Raw genomic sequence first — 20,178 nt, forward strand, 5'->3', positions numbered from 1 at the left:
GATAACAAGAGAAACTAGAGAAAGGTTGAGTTATTTGGTGTATAAAAGGAGCACTAAGACCAAGTAAGACATTGATACTATAGTGTATTGTTTATCTACTCTGTAATGAAAGGTTACTCAAGAAAAGACTAGAAGAAGATCAAGTAAAGAAATGTGTCTCCCAAGCCTAGCCAAGAAATAGAAGTTGAGTAGAAAATAGTAGAAGTCGAGTGAAAATCAGTAGGTGCCGAGCAAAGAAGAGAAATAGTGAAAGTTAGTATATGTCGAGTAAAGTTTAGTTGATGCCAAGCATTAGTAAACTTTAGTATGTGCCGAGTGAACTAGTATTGACTAAGTGAAAAAATACTGTAAGTGACGAGTGCCAACAAAAAGTGTTAAATCAATTATTTGGTGAATCTGAGCTAACTAATTTGATTTCTTTAATTATGTGAAGCATTTGAAAGATAACTATGATTAACTAGTGGCACATAATTCAAGATAAATCATTTTGAGGTGAATTTTATGCATCAATTTTCAGGAATCATAATTTTTGACTCAAATATGGGTTTTAGCTAAAAATTTACAAGCAGTTCTACGAGGAGGATTTATTTGGATTCTTGATTGAGATTAACTAAATAGGTGGTCATTTCAACATTTTTTGGGAACCTAGAATATTGTATTGACCTTCGAAATTGATTTTTTAATTTTTTTCCAATTTTTTAGAAAGTTGTTTTTTTAGTAAGTTTGAAATCATACCCTTGATTTTATAGATTAGTTGGCAATTCATCTTTCTTTAGTTGGGGGCTTTTCTTGGGAAAAATCAGGATTCATAGGATGGATTTTGGAAATTACCAAAAATGAAAAATTTTATTTTTTCCAAAATTTTTCCAAATATGGTAATTTTCATAATTGTATTAAGTAGGTGTTTTCTTTCATTGTAAGGTAGAATAGATTTGTAGAATTTGAATGAAGAATCTGGTATTTTGAAAATTTGTGCTGTGTTATTATTTTCTTAGTATTATTTTGAAAGGGGTTTGGCTACATCAGAATTCAAAGAAGATTGTAGAAGTTTCTAGAGTAACTAAAATGGAAAAGTGTGTAGATTCATTGAATCTTACCTAAGCCTAGAATGGACGATTGTGGTTAAGTGGAAAAACATCTAAATTCTCTATATGTAGATATAGAAGGCTAGAAGCAAAGGTTGTCATGTGTGAGAACCTAAGGAAGATAAGAAGTCTAGGATGTTGCTTCATTTGGTGACCAAATAGAAGAGACTGCAGTTGGCATACAAAGGAAGAAGGCTTTAGAGGATGAATTCTTGAAGGGTGATCAAGTTGTCAGAGTTGAAGTGTATGAATGCTAAGCAAAATGGAGGATTGAACTAGAGATTTGTAATCTACAAGTGACTTGTAAGTTTTTATCAGATTAAGTCCTGATGTTACTTTCTAACAATTGTATCAGTGTGGATGAATCCTTTGGATTAAGGTTGAATTAATAGTCATTTGTAAATCTTTTAACTAGGTGATATTCTAATGTAATGTTCTAAAGTCCTCTAACAAGACTCACTCCTAATAGGGTGATTGAAATCCTTTAACTAGGTCATATTTAATAGTGTGAATTGTAACCTTTAACAAGGTTGGCCTTTCATAGGGAATCACTTTAGAAGAGTGAAATTGGGTAGCATGTTATTGGTGATTTTATGTAAAGTCCTTGTGTCAAATTGTGTGGATGTGTTTATGGTATTTTATGGATATGAATCTATTAAGCACAAAAAAAAATTATTTGTACATTTGGACCTTGGATAAATGATTTAGACCCCCTCTACGTTATTTTAAATAATTCCAATAGGCTTCCATACGCTTGACATAAACTGATTCACTCAATATTAACTAACTTTCCAATGCTCGATCTTTACTATGTTACTCAACATGTATGCTAACTCAGTCTCTACTGGGGTGCTTGGAAACCTTTCACTTGTTCGACATAGAAAGAAATGTAAACAAGTCCTTTGTAACTCAATTTTCTTTGGATGGCTTAGCCACAGTGATGAATGACCAACATTGCCTTGGAAATGACTAAGTGTTAGACACTAATAGGCAACTTGGACTTAGAGATGTTGGAAATGATTGAAAAGCTCATTGATTGAAAAGCTCATGAATGAAGAGTAATGGAACTGGTAAAGAATGTCTTTAATCATTTTTTTGTCATTGATGTCAAACTTGCTACTTGCAGGAATGACAATTGCTTTAGTGATCCAAATACTATAAGTTGGTTGATTGACAAGGAGGTGGCAATCAATAAGATGTAAATAGAGTACCTAGAGAGAGGTTGAAGTTATGATTTTGTAATAAAGTATAAGGATCAACTAAGCCATTAATGAAATAGTGTTTTTATGACATACTCTAAGACACAGAGGATGGACACACCAAGATATATCAAAGATAAAGAGCCGTGCAAGCTAGTTAGTGCCAAATAGATTCTCAATTGAAGCTGAGAAAAGTTCAACTTAGTGTATATCGAGTGGTCTTTAGGTGCCGAGCAGTCTTTAGGTGTCGAGTGAAGATCAGGTGTCGAGTAGCAGAAAAGAAATAGGTGCCGAGTAAGTTTTCAAGTGCCCAACAAGATATAAGTGCCGAGTGATATTGAAGTGCCAAGTGAATTTCAAGAGCTGAGTTTCATAGAATTTCTTCAAGTGCTGAGCATCAGTAAATCAATAATGCCAAGTTGCTGCATTATTTTAAAAATTGAAGATTTTCCAGATCTGAGCCGACATGGTAGTTATCTAGAATTTTTTGAATCAGATAGAAGATAAGAATGATGAGCTGGTGGCACAGAACACTATGTAAAACATTTTTGGTAAATACAATTGGATTCTAGATGAAGTTTCTAGATAAGAGAAAGATAAGTGATAGATACATTGTATCTTACCTAATCTGTTGAAACCCTACAGTTAGAGAGGGAGAATCGAGCAGGAAAGGTATTCCAGATTTCTATTTAAGGAGTCATAAGGTCGCAAAACAAGTGGTGGTCAAGCATAAAATTATGAAGTGCTGAAGAAGGTGCTAAGGTAGAAGAGAGCACAAATACTCTACTTTGATAGGTGACCATAGATATGATTGCATTGGTATGATGAGTAAGAAGACTCAAGGTGACGAAGCTTGAGATGACAAGCTTACAGAGCTGAAAAGATTAAAGCCAAGAAAAGGATTGAATTGAAGTGTGATCTGTAATCTGCAAGATATGTTGTAAGTTGTATCAAATCAAAATTCATTATTGTTACTCTCTAGCAATTGTAATAGTTAAAATAAATCCTATGAACTTAGGTTGGTTTAATAGCCATGTTGTAAATCCTTTAACAGGGTGACATTCCAAGTGAATGTTCCAAAGTCCTTTAACTAGGCCCATTCCTAACAGTATGGTGAAATCCTCTAACAAGGTCACATTTAACAATGTGATCCAGCCTTTAACAGGGCAGACCATCAGAAGTGGATTGCACAGTTATTTTTGTGGGTATCATCCCCACTCCAGTTTTACCTTCTTATTCTTGGAGGGTTTCTGGGTTATCAAATTCTTAGTGTTATGGTGTGATGCATGTTTACTTTTCATAGTTGTTTAAATGTTCAAATTGCATGTATGATAGTTTCAATTATGCACCATTAAGAATTTGTGAAAAAATGGCATTGGACCTTGGATAACTAATTCACCCCCCCCCCCCCCTCTCTCAGTTATTCTAAAGAATTATAACAATTGGTATCAGAGCATAGCTGCTGACCTAGTTTAAATGGACTAGAAGCATAAAAGATCAAAATGCCTAAAAGAGAAGTTCCCAAGCTCAACAAAGATAACTTTTTTGCATGAAAAGCTTGATGAAGCTACATCTTGGATCCATAGGAGATTATGCCCAAAATTCAATTGTTACTGAACATGTTGATTCAACGGGTACTCTTACTACAGAAGATTTGAAAAACAAACAGGAACACAATCAGACAATGCTGGAAATTGCTTTTGCACTCAACTATGTTGAATTCGATGATATCAAAGGATGTGATACTGCATTCAAGATGTGGAAAGCCCTATCAGACATTTATGGAGGAGATCAGAATGTCCAAAGAGAAAAAAGAGAAAGCCTCAAAGGAAAGTTTGATGATATGAAAATGGAAGAAAGTGAGAATGTTGTTCAGTATGCCTCTTGAATAAAGGAAGTGGTAAGTGCAATAAGATGTTTGAATGGTCAATTAGATGATGATATTGTTAATAGTAAGTTTTTAAGAACCTTTCTCCCTATATATGCTATTAGAGTATCAGCTATACAAGAGCTAAGATGTGTGCCAAGAAACAATCTAAGTTTTGAAGGTAGAGTGGGTAGACTCACTGCATTTGAGTTATCTAACTTTGACAACTACAGACCTGAAAATGTTGAATCTATTTTCAAGGCCAAGCTATCATTGAAAGATGTTGAACAGGTAAAATCAAAGAAGGGAAGAAAGATGAAATATGTATCCAGTGACAGTAGCACTGATGAGGAAGACGTGGAACAATTAGAAGCATTACTAGCTAGAAGATTTCACAAAGGCAAAGGAAAATTCAAAGGTAAGCTGCCTATCATTTGTTTCAATTGCAATGAAGTAGGACATATTGCTGCAAGGTGTACACAGAAAAAGGAATATAAAGAAGGAAACATGTACAAACATAGAAAAGAAGATGATAAGAGAGATTACAAAGACAAAGGAAAGAAGTGCTATATTGTTGAAGAAGATTCTGATGATAATGATGATGAAGTTGTTTATGTGGCCATGAAGGACCAATCTGATGAAGAAGAGCCTATAGCACTGGTAACATGTATGAACAAGAATAATAGATGGATCATAGACAACAGATGTTCACATCACATGACAGGAGACAAAAGTAAGTTCATTGACTTCATTCAGTATGATGGAAATAATGTTAAATTTGGTAATGATGCTCCATGTCAAATCAAAGGAAAAGGTTCCATTAAGCTTACAGAAAAAATTTCATGTGATAATGCATACTATGTTGAAGGATTAAACTACAGTTTGCTAAGTGTCTCACAATTAGGCAATGTAGGGTGCAAAGTAGAATTTGGAAATAAAACTGCAAAAATCTATGATACTAATGGTAGATTAATAGGAAAAGGAGTTCAAACAAGAAGTAATATGTTTTATCTTGATATGGAAAATGCTTCTTGTCTTGTTGTAAAATTTGATGATGTGTGGTTATGGCAGAGAAGGCTATGTCATGTCAACTTTGATAATCTGGTCAATATCAGTAAAATCAAGAAAGTCAGAGGTTTACCTAAACTGAAGAAACCTAACAATATCATATGCAAACAATGTTAGCTAGGAAAGATGACCAAGTCAAGTTTCAAAAGTAAAAACTATACATCTAAAGAAGTACTTGAGTTAGTCCATACTAACTTATGTGGTCCAATAGAAGTAAAAAGCTACAAAGGAGATAAATATATAATGTTTTTTGTTTATGACTATTCCAGGATGATGACTGTTATGTTCTTAAAGAAAAAATCTAATGCTTTTCAAATGTTTAAGTGGTATGTGGCTAGAGTTGAAAAGGAAACAGGAAAGAGTTTGAAGTGCCTGAGATCAGACAAAGGTGGTGAATTCACATCAAATGAATTTGAGACATTTTGCAATGACAAAGGAATCAAGAGACAAACATCATCTCCTAGAATTCCCCACAGAATGGAATTTCTGAGAGAAGAAATAGATCTATGATTGATTATGCCAGAACATTAATGATGGAAAAGACTGTTGCTCTGAAATATTGGAGAGAAGCTGTAAGTGTGGTTGTTCATACACTAAAACAAGTACAAGTCAAGAAAGGTACAAGTGTGATGCCATTTGAATTATGGTATGGTCACTAGAAGTAAAGCATATAAGTGTTTAAATACTAACAGTGACAAAATTGTGGAAAGTGCAAATGTAAACTTTGATGAGCATGCAGATGTCCAAGTTGAAAAACCAAAGAGAATGGATGACTATACAACCTTTGTGTATTCTTATGAAGGAATGCCTATTGACGAGGATACTATTAATCAAATTGGGATTCAATAGCAAGTTTTAGTCTCAGCCGAGTCACAACTAGTGAATGTCGAGCTACATTTAGAAGCTAAGTTGTAGAATGAAGGAAATACTCATTCTGACTCTGAAATCAGTACACATGACAAAAATGTAGAACTACCTAAAAATGAAGTGCATAGTGATCCTGAATCTGAAAGATCAAACATGGGAACAAGGATAGAACCAAGATTGTCCAAATATGTGAAGAGGCATTGTGTGCTAGAAAATGAGACCTGCAAGAAGCATGGGTTAACAAACAAATATTAGCTAAAAACCTTGAAATTGCATCAAAGATTCATCAAAATGAAAAGAACAAATATCAACTAATGCTTGCTTGGGTTTTGCAACCCTAAGCAACAAACAAATCCAACCTTCTAGCCACCTCTACAGCTCAACAAAGGCACCCATGAGAGGCCTTGTTGGTGTGTTAAGATGGGGAGGTATGTTTGGTGTGCTCTCCCAAACACAACAATAATGAAATCTCTTGAGTGAGTGAGTGCAAGTGTGTATGTAAGCAAGATATGTATCTAGACTAAATGAGATGAATAATACCTCAAGAAATGGCTATGGAGAGAGCCATTCTTGAAGGCATTCAAGGATGGAGATGATATGCAATGAAAGAACTAACTAGATATGCAAACTATGATAAAATGCAAGCTAAAACTACCATGAAAGCTCAAACTATGGATGCAAGCTCAAATCTCAAATCAACATGATAACAATGCAATAATGGGAGATGCAAATGCTTGAGACAAGCCCTCTATTTATAGGCTTGAAGGAGGGCTTGGTGAGGTGGCATCCAAGTAAGTGCCACATAAGGTGACATGCAAGCCATGCAAATGGTCAAAAATTCAAAGTTTTCTCACACATGTGTGAGAAAACTTGAGAAGAAGAGTGGGAGACAAGAGTGTGTAGGCATGCCATCTCACACATGTGTGAGCACACTCTTAGGCTAATAAGGGGGATTAGGTAGATGATTAGGAATTATTAAGTGGGATTAGAGAATAAATAGGCTGAAGAGGATGAAAATGATGGGTGTAGACTAAGCTCTAGGTTAGGCTTAAGACTAAATTAAATGAAATTTAATTTAATCATGGGTTTAGAGAAATTAATAGGATGTGGGGAATTTAAATAAATAAAATTTATTTTAAAATGGGGGAAAGATGGAGGATTATGTGTTAAATTAATTTAACACACTAGAGCTAGGAGTATTTAAATTAAATTTAAATACTTAGGAGAATGAACTCATTTAATTAAAATATTTTAATTAAATAAGTAGAGGAATGTGATCAATATAATTAATTAATTAATAATTAATTAAAATGTCACAAAAAATATTAAAATTAATTAATATAGTCTTTAGGGACAATTTTAATCATCTACAGGCATCACCCTGCTAAACAAATAATTTGTGACAAAGATGCAAGACCAATGAAAAGGAATAGACTAAGAAATGAATAATGTCTATTAAGCAAATTTGAACCTAAAATAGTGTATGATGCATTACAAGATGGTGACTGGTATAAAGCTATGGAAGAAGAGATTGATCAAATAAAGAAGAACAAAACCTGGAGTTTAGTTCCCAGACTAGTTGACAAAAATGTGATTGGCACCAAGTGGGTATTCAAAAACAAGCTAGATGAGAATGGTGAGATTACTAGAAACAAAGCCAGACTAGTATGTAAGGGTTATGCTCAAGATGAAGGATTAGACTATGGGGAAACATTTGCCCCTATTGCGAGAATGGAAGGAGTAAGAACTTTACTTGCATATGCTGCATATAAAGGTTTTAAAGTCTATCAGATGGATGTAAAGACTGCTTTTCTGAATGGTATATTGGAAGAGGAAGTCTATATTGAAAAACCAGAGGGATTTTTTGATGAGAACAATAGGGATATTGTTTGTAAACTACATAAAGAACTCTATGGTCTGAAACAAGCACCTAGAGCATGGTATGAGAGACTTCACAAGTATCTAGTGCAAATAGGATTTGAAAGAATTGATGATAATAGCAACATGTACATCAAATCAGAAGAAGGTAAGGATATTATTGTATCTGAAATCTTTGTGGATGACATAGTGTTTGGAGGAAAGGAAGTGCTTTGCAAAAACTTTGTTGACAAAATGAAACATGAGTTTGAGATGTCTATGTTCGAAGAAATCAAATTTTTTGTTGGTTTGCAAGTACATCAACTAAAACATGGTATATTTATGACACAATCAAAGAACATCAAAGAGATACTTAAAATGTTTGGATTAGAAGACTCCAAACCATTTAGCACACCAATGGAAACATGACATAAGCTATCCAAAAATGATGTATCAGCTGAAGTTAATCAAAAAAAGTACAGATCCATGATTGGAAAACTACAATATGTTGTACATAGCAGATCAGATATAGCATTAGCAGTTGGAATAGTGGCTAGATTCTCTGCTAATCCTAAAGAGAATCATCTCATAGCAGTAAAAAGAATAATGAGGTATCTCAAAAGAACTGATGATTTTGGCCTATATTATTAAAAAAATGAAAAGTTTGAGCTCAATGCATACACAGATGTAGATTGGGGAGGCAACATTGATGACAGAAAGAGCACAAGTGGAGGAGCATTATTTTTAGGTAAAAGACTAGTTACTTGGACTAGCAAGAAGCAAACATGCACATCTCAGTCCACTGTAGAATCAGAATATGTGGCAGCAGTAGTCAATTGCACAAACATTGTGTGGCTCACACATTTATTGCAAGGAATGAAAGAAGAGGTAACCAAACCTATGATATTGTATTGTGATAATACAATTTCTATAAACATATCCAAGAATCTAGTAATGCATGCAACAACCAAGCATATTGCAATCAAGTATCACTATGTCAGAGAATTAGTAGAAGACAAATAAGTGAAGATGGAGTATATTCACACAAAGGAACAAACTGTAGATATCTTCACCAAACCATTGCCCAAGGATGCTTATGAATATCTTAGAGGAAAGTTGGGGGTAATGCCCCTAACTCAAGAAGTTTAAAGCAACAAAGAAGCTACCCTACATCAACAGGAACAAGTCATTGAAATATCATCAAGTGATTAGTTTGGTTTGCCATCAATGCCAAAGAGGGAGATTGTTGGAAATGATTGAAAAGCTCATTGATTGAAAAGCTCATAAATGAAGAGTAATGGAACTAGTAAAGAATGTTTTCAATTAGTGTTTTATCATTGATGTCAAACTTGCTACTTGCAGGAATGATAATTTCTTTAGTGATCCAAATACTATAAGTTGGTTGATTGACAAGGAGGTGGCAATCAATAAGATGTAACTAGAGTGCTTAGAGAAAGGTTGAAGTTATGATGTTGTAATGAAGTATAAGGATCAGCTAAGCCATTGATGAAATAGTGTATTGATGACATACTCTAAGACACAGAGGATGGACACACCAAGATATACCAAAGATCAAGAGCCGAGCAAGCTAGTTAGTGCCGAACAGATTCTCAGTTGAAGCCGAGAAATGTTCAACTTAGTGTATACCGAGTGGTCTTCAGGTGCCGAGCAATCTTCAAGTGCCAAGTGAAGATCAGGTGTCGAGTAGTAGAAAAGAAATAGGTGCCGAGTAAGTTTTCAAGTGCCGAGAAAGATATAAGTGCTGAGTGATATTGAAGTGCCAAGTGAATTTCAAGAGCTGAGTTTCACAAAATTTCTTCAGGTGCCGAGCATCAGTAAATCAATAATGCTGAGTTGCTACATTATTTTGAAAATCAAAGATTTGGCAGATCTGAGCCAACATGGTAGTTATCTAGAATTTTGTGAATTAGATAGAAGATAAGAATGATGAGTTGGTGACACAGAACACTATGTAAAACATTTTTGGCAAATACAATTGTATTCTAGATGAAGTTTCTAGATAAGAGCAAGATAAGGGATAGATACATTGTATCTTACCTAATCTATTGAAACCCTAAAGTTGGAGAGGGAGAATCAAGTAGGAAAGGTATTCCAAATTTCTATTTAAGGACTCATAAGGTCACGAAACAAGTGGTGGTCAAGCATGAAATTATGAAGTGCTGAAGAAGGTGCTAAGGTAGAAGAGAGCACAGATACTTTACTTCGATAGGTGACCATAGATATGATTGCATTGGTATGATGAGTAAGAAGACTCAAGGTGATGAAGCTTGAGATGACAAGCTTACAGAGCTAAAGCGATTAAAGCCAAGCAAAGGATTGAACTGAAGTGTGATCTGTAATCTGCAAGATATGTTGTAAGTTGTATCAGATCAAAAGTCATTATTGTTACTCTCTAGCAATTGTAACAGTTAAAATAAATCCTATGGACCTAGGTTGGTTTAATAGCCATGTTGTAAATCCTTTAACAGGGTGACATTCCAAGTGAATGTTCCAAAGTCCTTTAACCAGGCCCATTCCTAACAGTATGGTGAAATCCTCTAACAAGGTCATATTTAACAATGTGTTGTAGCCTTTAACAGGGTAGGCCTTTAATAGGGCGGACGATCAGAAGTCGTTGAAATTAATTACACAATTATTTTTGTGGGTATCATCCTCACTCCAGTTTTACCTTCTTATTCCTGGAGGGTTTCTAGGTTATCAAATTCTTAGTGTTATGGTGTGATGCATGTTTACTTTTCATAGATGTTTAAATGTTCAAATTGCATGCATGATAGTTTCAGTTATGCACCATTAAGGATTTGTGAAAAAATGGTATTGGACCTTGGATAACTGATTCACACCCCCCCCCCCCCCTCTCAATTATTCTAAAGAATTATAAAAAGAGATCAATAATCTCCCCCTTTAACATTAGTGGAAAAAAAACTTTGTCATGACTTAGCTATCCATACAAAAAATATCAAAATGTAGCACTCCCCCTAAAACTGTAACTTGATCTTCAAAATATATCTATGTTATACAATATATACATATCTATAAACTCTGATGTTGACTCATCCAATAATGTAGTTAGGAGATTTCCACAATCCATGAATTATGCAACTATTTTTCTGGGCCAAGATTGTGTATAAATTTTTTTGCCATCAACATTTTGGATCATACTCTATGATCCATTCATCTAATAATTTTTGTTTTCTCATTTTTGTCTCCCCCTTGATAGCTCCTATTTTCAATAAGTGGTGAAAATATTGAATTGATTTTTAGGGTTGCATTTATCTTGTTTCCATTTGTAAAAGAAACCATAGAATTTTTTGCCTTGATCTAATTATTTATGTTGATTATCCTAAGTGTGAGGTTTAGTGCTCTAGGTTTTGATCTTCATCTCATATTGCAAAATCTTCATGAATTTGGTCTAAACCCTAACCCTAGGTTTTTTGAAATTAGTTTTCATTTTTTATTTTAACATCTTCCCTTATGATGTTATGATAAAGGGTTTAGTAGAGTATCATAGATAATGTATTTTTTCTTTCCGATCTTACATCTTCTTTTTGTTGTAAGATCATGTCGCAAGTTTTAAATGTTTCAATGAGTATCCATCCTCGATATTACAACAAGGGAGGTCATCAAGGGATCGGGAGGAATGAAAAGGAATGCTACAATATTATGAAGCCATGTATATCGTAGGATTGTGAAAGACAGGATGGAGTGTTGTGATGATACGAAGTACCAACAGTCATAAGATTGTAGAAGTCTTGAAGTTAAGCAATGATGATGGTGTGTTGGTAGATAGGTGTCTAGTTTTTCATTGGTCAAAATAGAAGGTATGGTACTAGGTGTCTACTGGGTCAAAAAGGGTGGGACCAAAGGAAATATTTTATTAGTTTGAAGTGGCATATAACATTCTTTGATGCTAAAATGAATGGTTTATTGTAGCATCTCAAAAAAATAAAGTGTGGCCCGATGATATGATGAAGTCATGATCGTAAGATCACACATCAAAATTATAATGATTGTGATGCTACGATAAAGGGTTAACCATTATTGAAGGATCGTAAGAGTTCTAAATGTATCTTGCAATGTTAGAAACTAGAAAATGAGACCATGATTGTAAGATCATATGATGGGAAAGGTCAAGCTATAATGCTACGAAGATTTTTGTCGAGAGATCATAAAGGGAGAAAAGGCTAGTGCAAATGCCGCAATAACAAGGTGATCATAAGATCATAGAAAGGTTTTTCCATGGGACTTGACTGATCGACAACAATTTTTTAAGGGTTTTCATAACACTGAAAAACTATTTTTGCAACAATAAGATGTTACAAAAGGTCTTTTCATCTATCTTTTTCATAGCATCATAGGCCCTTCTTTGATATTAAAATGAAAGTCATTTCTCTAAGCTAGAAACAATAGTAAAGTTCTTGACCAATAGGATCTGAGTGTAGTACAAAAAGTGCATCATTGGATAGTCATGACAATGCTCCATTGAGTTGACATAATAGATTGATATCATATTTCAAGCATGCTAAAATCAATGCAAAGTGAATGTTGATTTTCATATATTAATTTGTGAAGATCTTCCCTTTTCATAATCACAGTTTGTCATTTGCAGAGAGAAATAATTTGAGCAATTCTAGAGTTTTTAGTTCATTCCAATTTGTTATTCCAGAGCTCTTGAGAATAGATCAATTTCTATATTCAGTGTTTACTTGCATAATATCAAAATTTCTAACAAAGAAGTAGAAGAGATTCAAGCTTCAGACATGGCAGTTTTAGAAACTTCAACCTCTAAAGGAGGCAAAACCAGATAGAAGAAACCATAAAGATTTGCTGAAGAATGGATAAAGCTTTTTCCTAATTCTTCCAATGCAAATTTTGTAGATGATCAAGCTTTCATTGATCCGTATGCCCTATGTAGAGATGCCATATGCCCTAGTGTTATGGGTTCAAAGCTTTTCAAATACTTCTCTCATAACAGGGAGAAGAAATTCTTGTATGCAACTCGTGGAAGAAGAATCTCACCAAGTTGATATTTCCAAAAGTCTTTGTAGATGTAGACCTGATGAAGGCCCTATTTCAATGCTACAATCTAGCCAAAAAATCTTTCCATAGGAGCGATGGAACTATCCTATGCACCCTAGACCAGGAATCATTCATCAAGGCCTTTGGATTGGATGGAGCTATGTTTCAGCCTATAGATTTAAATGGTTTATAGAGGAATTTTGAAGCAAACACCAAGGCATACACTAGGAGATTAATGCTACAACATATTCCCATGGACTTGAAGGAAGTGGGTGATTACCCTAAGAAGGTTGATAAGATGATACCACTAGACAAATGCAAGATTTTTTTTGTTAAAACTATATATGGTGTCCAAAAGGTAGTTGGCAAGGATAGGACTGATATGGTCTATGGAGCAGAATTCATAATTGCAAGAAATGTATGGGACACCTACCATGGTGGGGAATATGATTATGTCAATCATATTCTAGAAGTGATGAAAGAGAATATTGTCAGGGCTCAGAGTGGGGAACTAAAGGATTTCACCTTCCATCATTATTCATTGTTGATGCACTTGATTCTATACAAGAATATAGGGTACATGAGCTTTGATTTCATTGATCAAACTTTTGATATAAATGGAAACCTACCAGTGTAGCTATGGACACGTGTATGGGATAACACTTATCACTTTTCTGATTCAGTCTCATTTTAAAATAATTTCAGTGCTATAATCATGATAATGTTAGATCTAGGATACTTTAGGGCTCCTAACATTTTGAAAGGCCTTTTGAGACCATCCTTGCTTCCTGAGGGAAAGAGACTTGACCATAATTGGGGAGATATTTTCCTATTTCCCACATTTTATTTAATGAGAGTCTATGGTTGTCCTCAACCACCCCATATATTGCCTAAATTTATCCCTCCTAGATTAGGAATAATTGAATTTATCTGGCCATTATTTATGGTCAATAGGGAATACTTGGGAACCAAAGTGCATAGAGGAACATTTTTGTGTCGATGTTTTAGGATTGGTGATTTTACAATTGGCAAAGAGACCTTAGAACCAATTCATTCTTTCCTCCATCACTACAATTTTTCTACTGGCCCTTACAAAATGTATGACCCTGATAATTAGATGAGGTTCACCCCTAAGGAAATGAGAAACTATGTATTTCTTAGCACCAAGGAATTGCCTCACAAGGATATTACTCCAAACATAGTAGCAAAAGGTGATGCAACTAAAAAGCTAGCAAAGCTTGATGATGTTTTAAGGGTAGAAAGAGAACTGAAAAGAATAGATCCCAAATTTGTGGGATTCTACATGGATATCCCTTATCCTCAAAGGATTAGGAAGATGGTCATGGACCATGCTAAGATCATGGCTAAAATTCCAGAGGGCCCAATAGGAGAAGAAGATAGAGTTTTCCCTAACAACCCTAAGCTAGATGTAACCCTTGAAGTAAAGGAGGATGATGTACCTCAGGTATCATGGATGGAAAAGAGAAACAAAAGGTAGAAGATTGTCCACATCCCTACTCAGGTCAAACAAAGGACATTGCAAATCTTGCTAGGAAGTAGTAAGTATCTTGCTGACTTAAGACAAAATTATTTACAAAACAAAGTTAATGCAGCAAAAAATACTCTCACAGACTTGGAATTAGCAGCAACAAGTCTAGATGATAGGATCATCCAAGCATAGTAGTTCTTAGAGGATAATGAATTCATCAAGTCCACTGAATTCAAGAGTTTCTTATATAAGATAAAACAGAGTGAACTTGTGTTGAAGATGAAGCCAAGAGAGTCTAATGAGCAAAAGATGGAACTTATTGAGAAGTTGCATGCCTATGATCCTAAGAGTGAAGTAGTGACTCTAGAGGAGGCTAGGAATCTAGTGTAGAGAAGTGGCATGTTACTGGTGCCTAGATGGGATTTGGAACAAGCATTTATGCTTGATCAGATAAGGAGGTAGGAGAGTACCATTTCTTATGAGGCAATTAGTGCAGATGGATTGAAGAGAGGAACTAGTTTCAATATTGATACTAAATCCCTAGTAGTCTGGAGTATGGCCCCTACCTCAAATAAGAAAAAATTAATGAATATAAAAAGTACTAAACAAGGTAACATGATTGTATGGACTCTACAGGGCACCTCTAGCATAGAAATTTCAAAGGCATTCAAACATTTTTCATTTCTGAATGAATAGAAAGTAGAGGAGATGGAAACAAGATTATCCAAATCCATACATGATTACATTGATGTTAGGAAGCTCTATGAAGATGAGCTTAGGAGCAAACATGTATATAAATAGAGAATTGCAAAAATTGAGGCCAAGGTTCAGGAACTTGAAAATGAGGTTGCATCTCTCGAGGAGCTACTTGCATAGGTAGAGCAGAGGGTTGTTCTAGTTCAGAGAGAAGAGGAACATGAAAGACAACAGCTAGCCAAGGATACTATTGAGGCCCTAGTGCAAACAGAGGATATGGAAGAAGAGGAGGCATCAAACCAAAGAAGAATGAGCATTGATGCTCCATCTACTCAATAGGGAGGAGATATAAGGACGAGTGCCCTTTGAAATATGATGAGTCACAAAATTGAAGTGTTGAAAAACATGTCTCAGTAGGCTCATCATTTTTATGTTACTTTACAAAGTGCTGAGCAATTTTGCAATGAGGCACTGTCATGGCTCTCATCCACATTCAATCTTTGGGGGCCATATATTCAATTCTTAGAGAGGCTAATTGTACTAATGCCTAACAATCCAAATTTTCCTAACAAAATAATTACAGTAAAGGAGGGACTAGAGCTAGTGAAGGAATTGATGGGTTTCTTCACTGAAAAATTAGAAGTTATACAAGGGAAATTGAATATTTTATCTCAAGGAATACAACCCTATATACCATCAATTTTGGATACTTCTAGCACATTGAAAGACTAGGAGTGATCATCTTCATTTGAAAATATTTATACCCAAGAGGCTATAGTGTCAATTTTTGAAAATGTTTCAGATATTCCTTTTAATAAATTGATTGATTCTCTGTTTAAGGCAGCAATATATTTAAATAAATTCATTATTGAATCTAAAGCAGTCATGGATGCTAGGTGGACTAAGGCCACTCAAGACTTACAAGAAGTAAAAGCTACAAAATGGCCCACCAAGAGGGAAATATATGTATGGGAAGCATTAGGAGAAATTAGAGCTCTTCCAATAGGAGGTAGTTGAGATAATTTGTAAACAGGATGGATAAAGGACAAAGAAAAAAAAGATTAGATGCCCGATATAAATGTTCCTTTACTTCCTCAGCTACTTATCTTTTTTTGATTGATGTTTTGGAAGAATGTTCTGTATACCTTTTTTGTTCCCTTCTTCCAAAGTTTTTTATCCATTAATATCTTGACATGTGTCCTCCTCTCATCTGTAGCTTGTTGCAATCCTATATATGCATTTCCAAGATGAGAAGTAGAGGTCAATTGTCTGTAGAATTTTTCACATATGTCATGTATTATTTTGCGGTCCATCCATTTGTTTTGTAGTTATCTGAATGAGTTCATTTGTATGCATACTTGAAAACAAAAAGTGAACATTTGGGACCTAATTCTTTGTCTCTATGTTGTATTATGAGTTTTTATTAGCAGTATTAAGATCTAAATGAGAAGGATTTATGTTTAATTATCATTATCTTTGAGGTTTTGTCTCTTTTCCATATAATTGTAGCCTTGGGACTGAATGGATAGGTTTCCTTCAGTTTAATGCAATTCAAAAGGTTGTATATCTCTTGTTGATTGTTGCTAATTTAAAGAATTGGGTAATTGCTTTCTATAATTGATAAGGTTTAGGGTTTTTGAAAAGGATGAGAATCAAAATGAAACTTATAGTTTAATGTTGACACTTCTAATCACAAATTGATTATAAAGGTCCAAATCTTCTAATCTTTGATTCTATATCCCATTAGGCACTGGTCCATTCCAAAGTTCAAGGTTACACTGATGATTCATTTCATTGCTAAACATTCACAACAAAAAATCAATTTACTTTTTAATGTATCAAGAAATTAATTGTTGGTCATCACTTCTTTTCATTTACTTTTCTAATTATAGTTAGCTACTATTTTCAAAAGGTTTATCAACAAATTACAGAAGAATAAAGACCATTTCTACTGTAAGGAATAATCTTAAAAGAGAAAGTGTTAAGTTAATTAGATTAATTCCTTAGGTTTGGCCACCTTGGCCTTGCAGAGCCAAAAGTGAAGTGATTCCTGGTGACTCTATTAATGATTGGCCTAGAACTAAGTTGTAACCTTGCTAAGCATAGGATTTAGCTACTCAGGCTTGTCCCTGACTTTGTTACTAGGTATCAAGTTTAAATCAACTTGATATGTTTTGTACAAAAAGAACTCCAACACCCCCTTTGTCTCATCTTCCCTTTTTGTGTCTTTCATGATTGGATTTATGTCTTGTTAGAGTATTTTCCCCTTATGTTTCTCACTTATGGCTTGGGCTTTGCAAGGGTTATCTTGTATTTATCCAAAAATGTTTGATGACTGGCAAAAATTTCTTCAAGTCCCTTATGTCATCTATCTATTTTTGATTCCATGACTTAGATGTGAATTTATAGCTAAGTAGCTAGATTAATTAGGCTCTTCACAGTTGAAAGATGTGGATCTTTCCTTGTTAAATTCCAAGCCACAGGCACAGATAATTCCTTTTGAATTATCTCCAATGGGGTAGTAGAATGAATTGAATTGAAATTAATTTATTCCTTATGCCACTATCTCTAACCATCAAGTTAGCTAATTTTTGTTGATCAAATGTCAACTTATTATATTAAAGTGAGCTTGAACTTGTGTTCTTGCTCAATGAAATTGCACATGCCTTCATATCTACATGTATCAAATCAATAGAACATTGATTCTCCAATGTGAAGAACTCAGCATCACAAAGTTTCATATACAAAGAATGAATGAATTGCATAATTCTTTCCAACTAATTGGTAAGATTAGAAATATCAACCTGCCTAATTGCAAGTTCTATTGAGACTTTCTCAAAAACTTTGTGCTCAAATTTCTTTTTAGACGATCTCATCATTTTTTCACTAGTCTCTATATCTTCTGTCTGAACTTTATTAACTAGGCACACTAGCTTATCCAAAATTTGGTGTTGCTCATTAGCATAAAAAATATCAAAAGAATCAACAAAAATATCCTTTATTTTTTGTAATACCTATTTCTTCTTGCATTCTCTTCTTAATTGTTCTTGGTTTGTCTCGCAACTCAACAAGGTTTGTAATTCTTGCATTTTTTCTAGTGTCATGTTATTCAAGTCATGCATAGACAATGTAATTACCTCATCTAATCTCAATGTCTTTCCTATTGTATCATCTTTGTGTGACATTATCTATGATTGAGGGGTGTTATCACTAGGTAGTGATATTTGCAGTTGTTTTCCCTTTGTACTCAATGTAGGTGTCTTCTCCTATTGAGTTGATTTAAGCTATTGTACAGGTGTAATAGTCAGTGTCTCTATTGACTTGGCACTTGATAGTTGTATAAGAGCTTGAATAGCCTCTTGTTCTTTGGGTTTCTCTATCTCTACCATCTCTTTTTCTTCTTCTACCTTTCTCTCATCTCGTTTATCATTTGTGACATCGATAAATTGTAAAAATGCAATTATTTCCTTGCCCTGTTGCTCGACACTCATGTTAGAAATCACTATAACTGATGTGACTTGAAAATCATCAATCTTTGCACTTTTAATGCTTGGCTAATCTTGTATCTATAATAACACTAGATTGGTGCATGGTAGAGAGGGATCTGAAGCATCTAGTGTAGCATTTTTTAAATCTTTCTCAGTCAACACATTCTAATTATATGGCAATGAATTAGGAATGTCCTTAATTGTGACAACAACTTGTTGTTCACACCCTTCTACCAATTGCCTCATTTCTTCTACTAGCTTGGAAACTTCATCATCTTGACCTTTTAGCTCTTCTTCATCTCTTCCTTCTTTTACTTCTTCTTCTTCTTCTTCTCCTTCATTTCCAATGGAACAAGAAATCCAAATGCTTCCTTCCATCTAAGAATGCTCTCTTTCTCAACTTTATGAGCCTTAATCTTTAAAAAATTGTTGGCCCTCTCTTTAGGTAAGAATTACTTTACAAAATCTTTTAGGGCTATAGACATATGTGTTTTTCCCAAATTAGTCATTCTCTGGGCTAAAGTGGTCTCCCTTATTTATCGTTTAGTGGAAAATGCCCACTTCCACTTTGCATCTACTTTATTATATAAATTCTCAGGAATGCCTTCACCTAACTCTATAGGTGTGTATTTAAACTTTATCATGATATTTGTCTTATCTTTTTCAAGCTTCACTTGATCATATTTATTTAAAGAATCAAAATTAATTGTATTCAATGTTGTTATAATAGTTGATTCTTTAATCATTTCACATACCTAGGTAATAGTCATTGGAGGTGGTCTGGGTACACTCTAATTTTTTCTCAAATCATTAGACTTTGTTTCTTCATCATCTTCCTCCTCATCAGGTGTTATGACCATTTTTCTCCTCGATCTCTTAGGTAAGCTTTACTTCTATGCTTTGGTCAACTTCCTCTTTGTTGGGCTATATTTTTCTTTTGTAGCTAGGGATTGAGCTAACTTTGATCTCATGATCACTCTTCTCTTTGGATCTGGCTCTGGTGTTGTAATAACCTTCTTCAAAAATTTCTTTAGATCCTCTTTCACTTTTGGATCAACAATCACTATTTTCTTCTATTTTATTGCCTGCGGGTTGGCAACAACTAGGTCTTTGCCCTTTGATGTTTCATTTTCAGCTTCTCCCTCATATTCCTCATCCTCACTTTTTCCTTCAGTTATCTGAAGCTGACCTTGGCCAAATTTTCCCTCAAGATCCTTAATCATCTTCTTTCTTTTCCTATCCATCTTGGGAACTTTAGTTTCCATCATCATCTTAATCTTCATTGTGTCACAAGTAGCAAATGGTTTGGCATTCGTGTCAATCTCTTCAAATAATAATGCAATTACTATTGTTGTAACTTCATCAACATTAACTTCATATTGCATCATCCTTAGCCATGCAACCCTTGGTAGTACTGCCTATGCATAGATGCAATTTGTATCTACCATAAAACATATATTCTCAAAATAGTTGTTTACAACCGTATCCTCATCCTATTTTTCATCTTGTTCTTGAATTCTTCAAA

This window comes from Cupressus sempervirens, chromosome 7 (genome assembly GCF_028749045.1).
Source record: "Cupressus sempervirens isolate cs-2001-9-10 chromosome 7, ASM2874904v1, whole genome shotgun sequence".
NCBI lineage: Eukaryota > Viridiplantae > Streptophyta > Pinopsida > Cupressales > Cupressaceae > Cupressus > Cupressus sempervirens.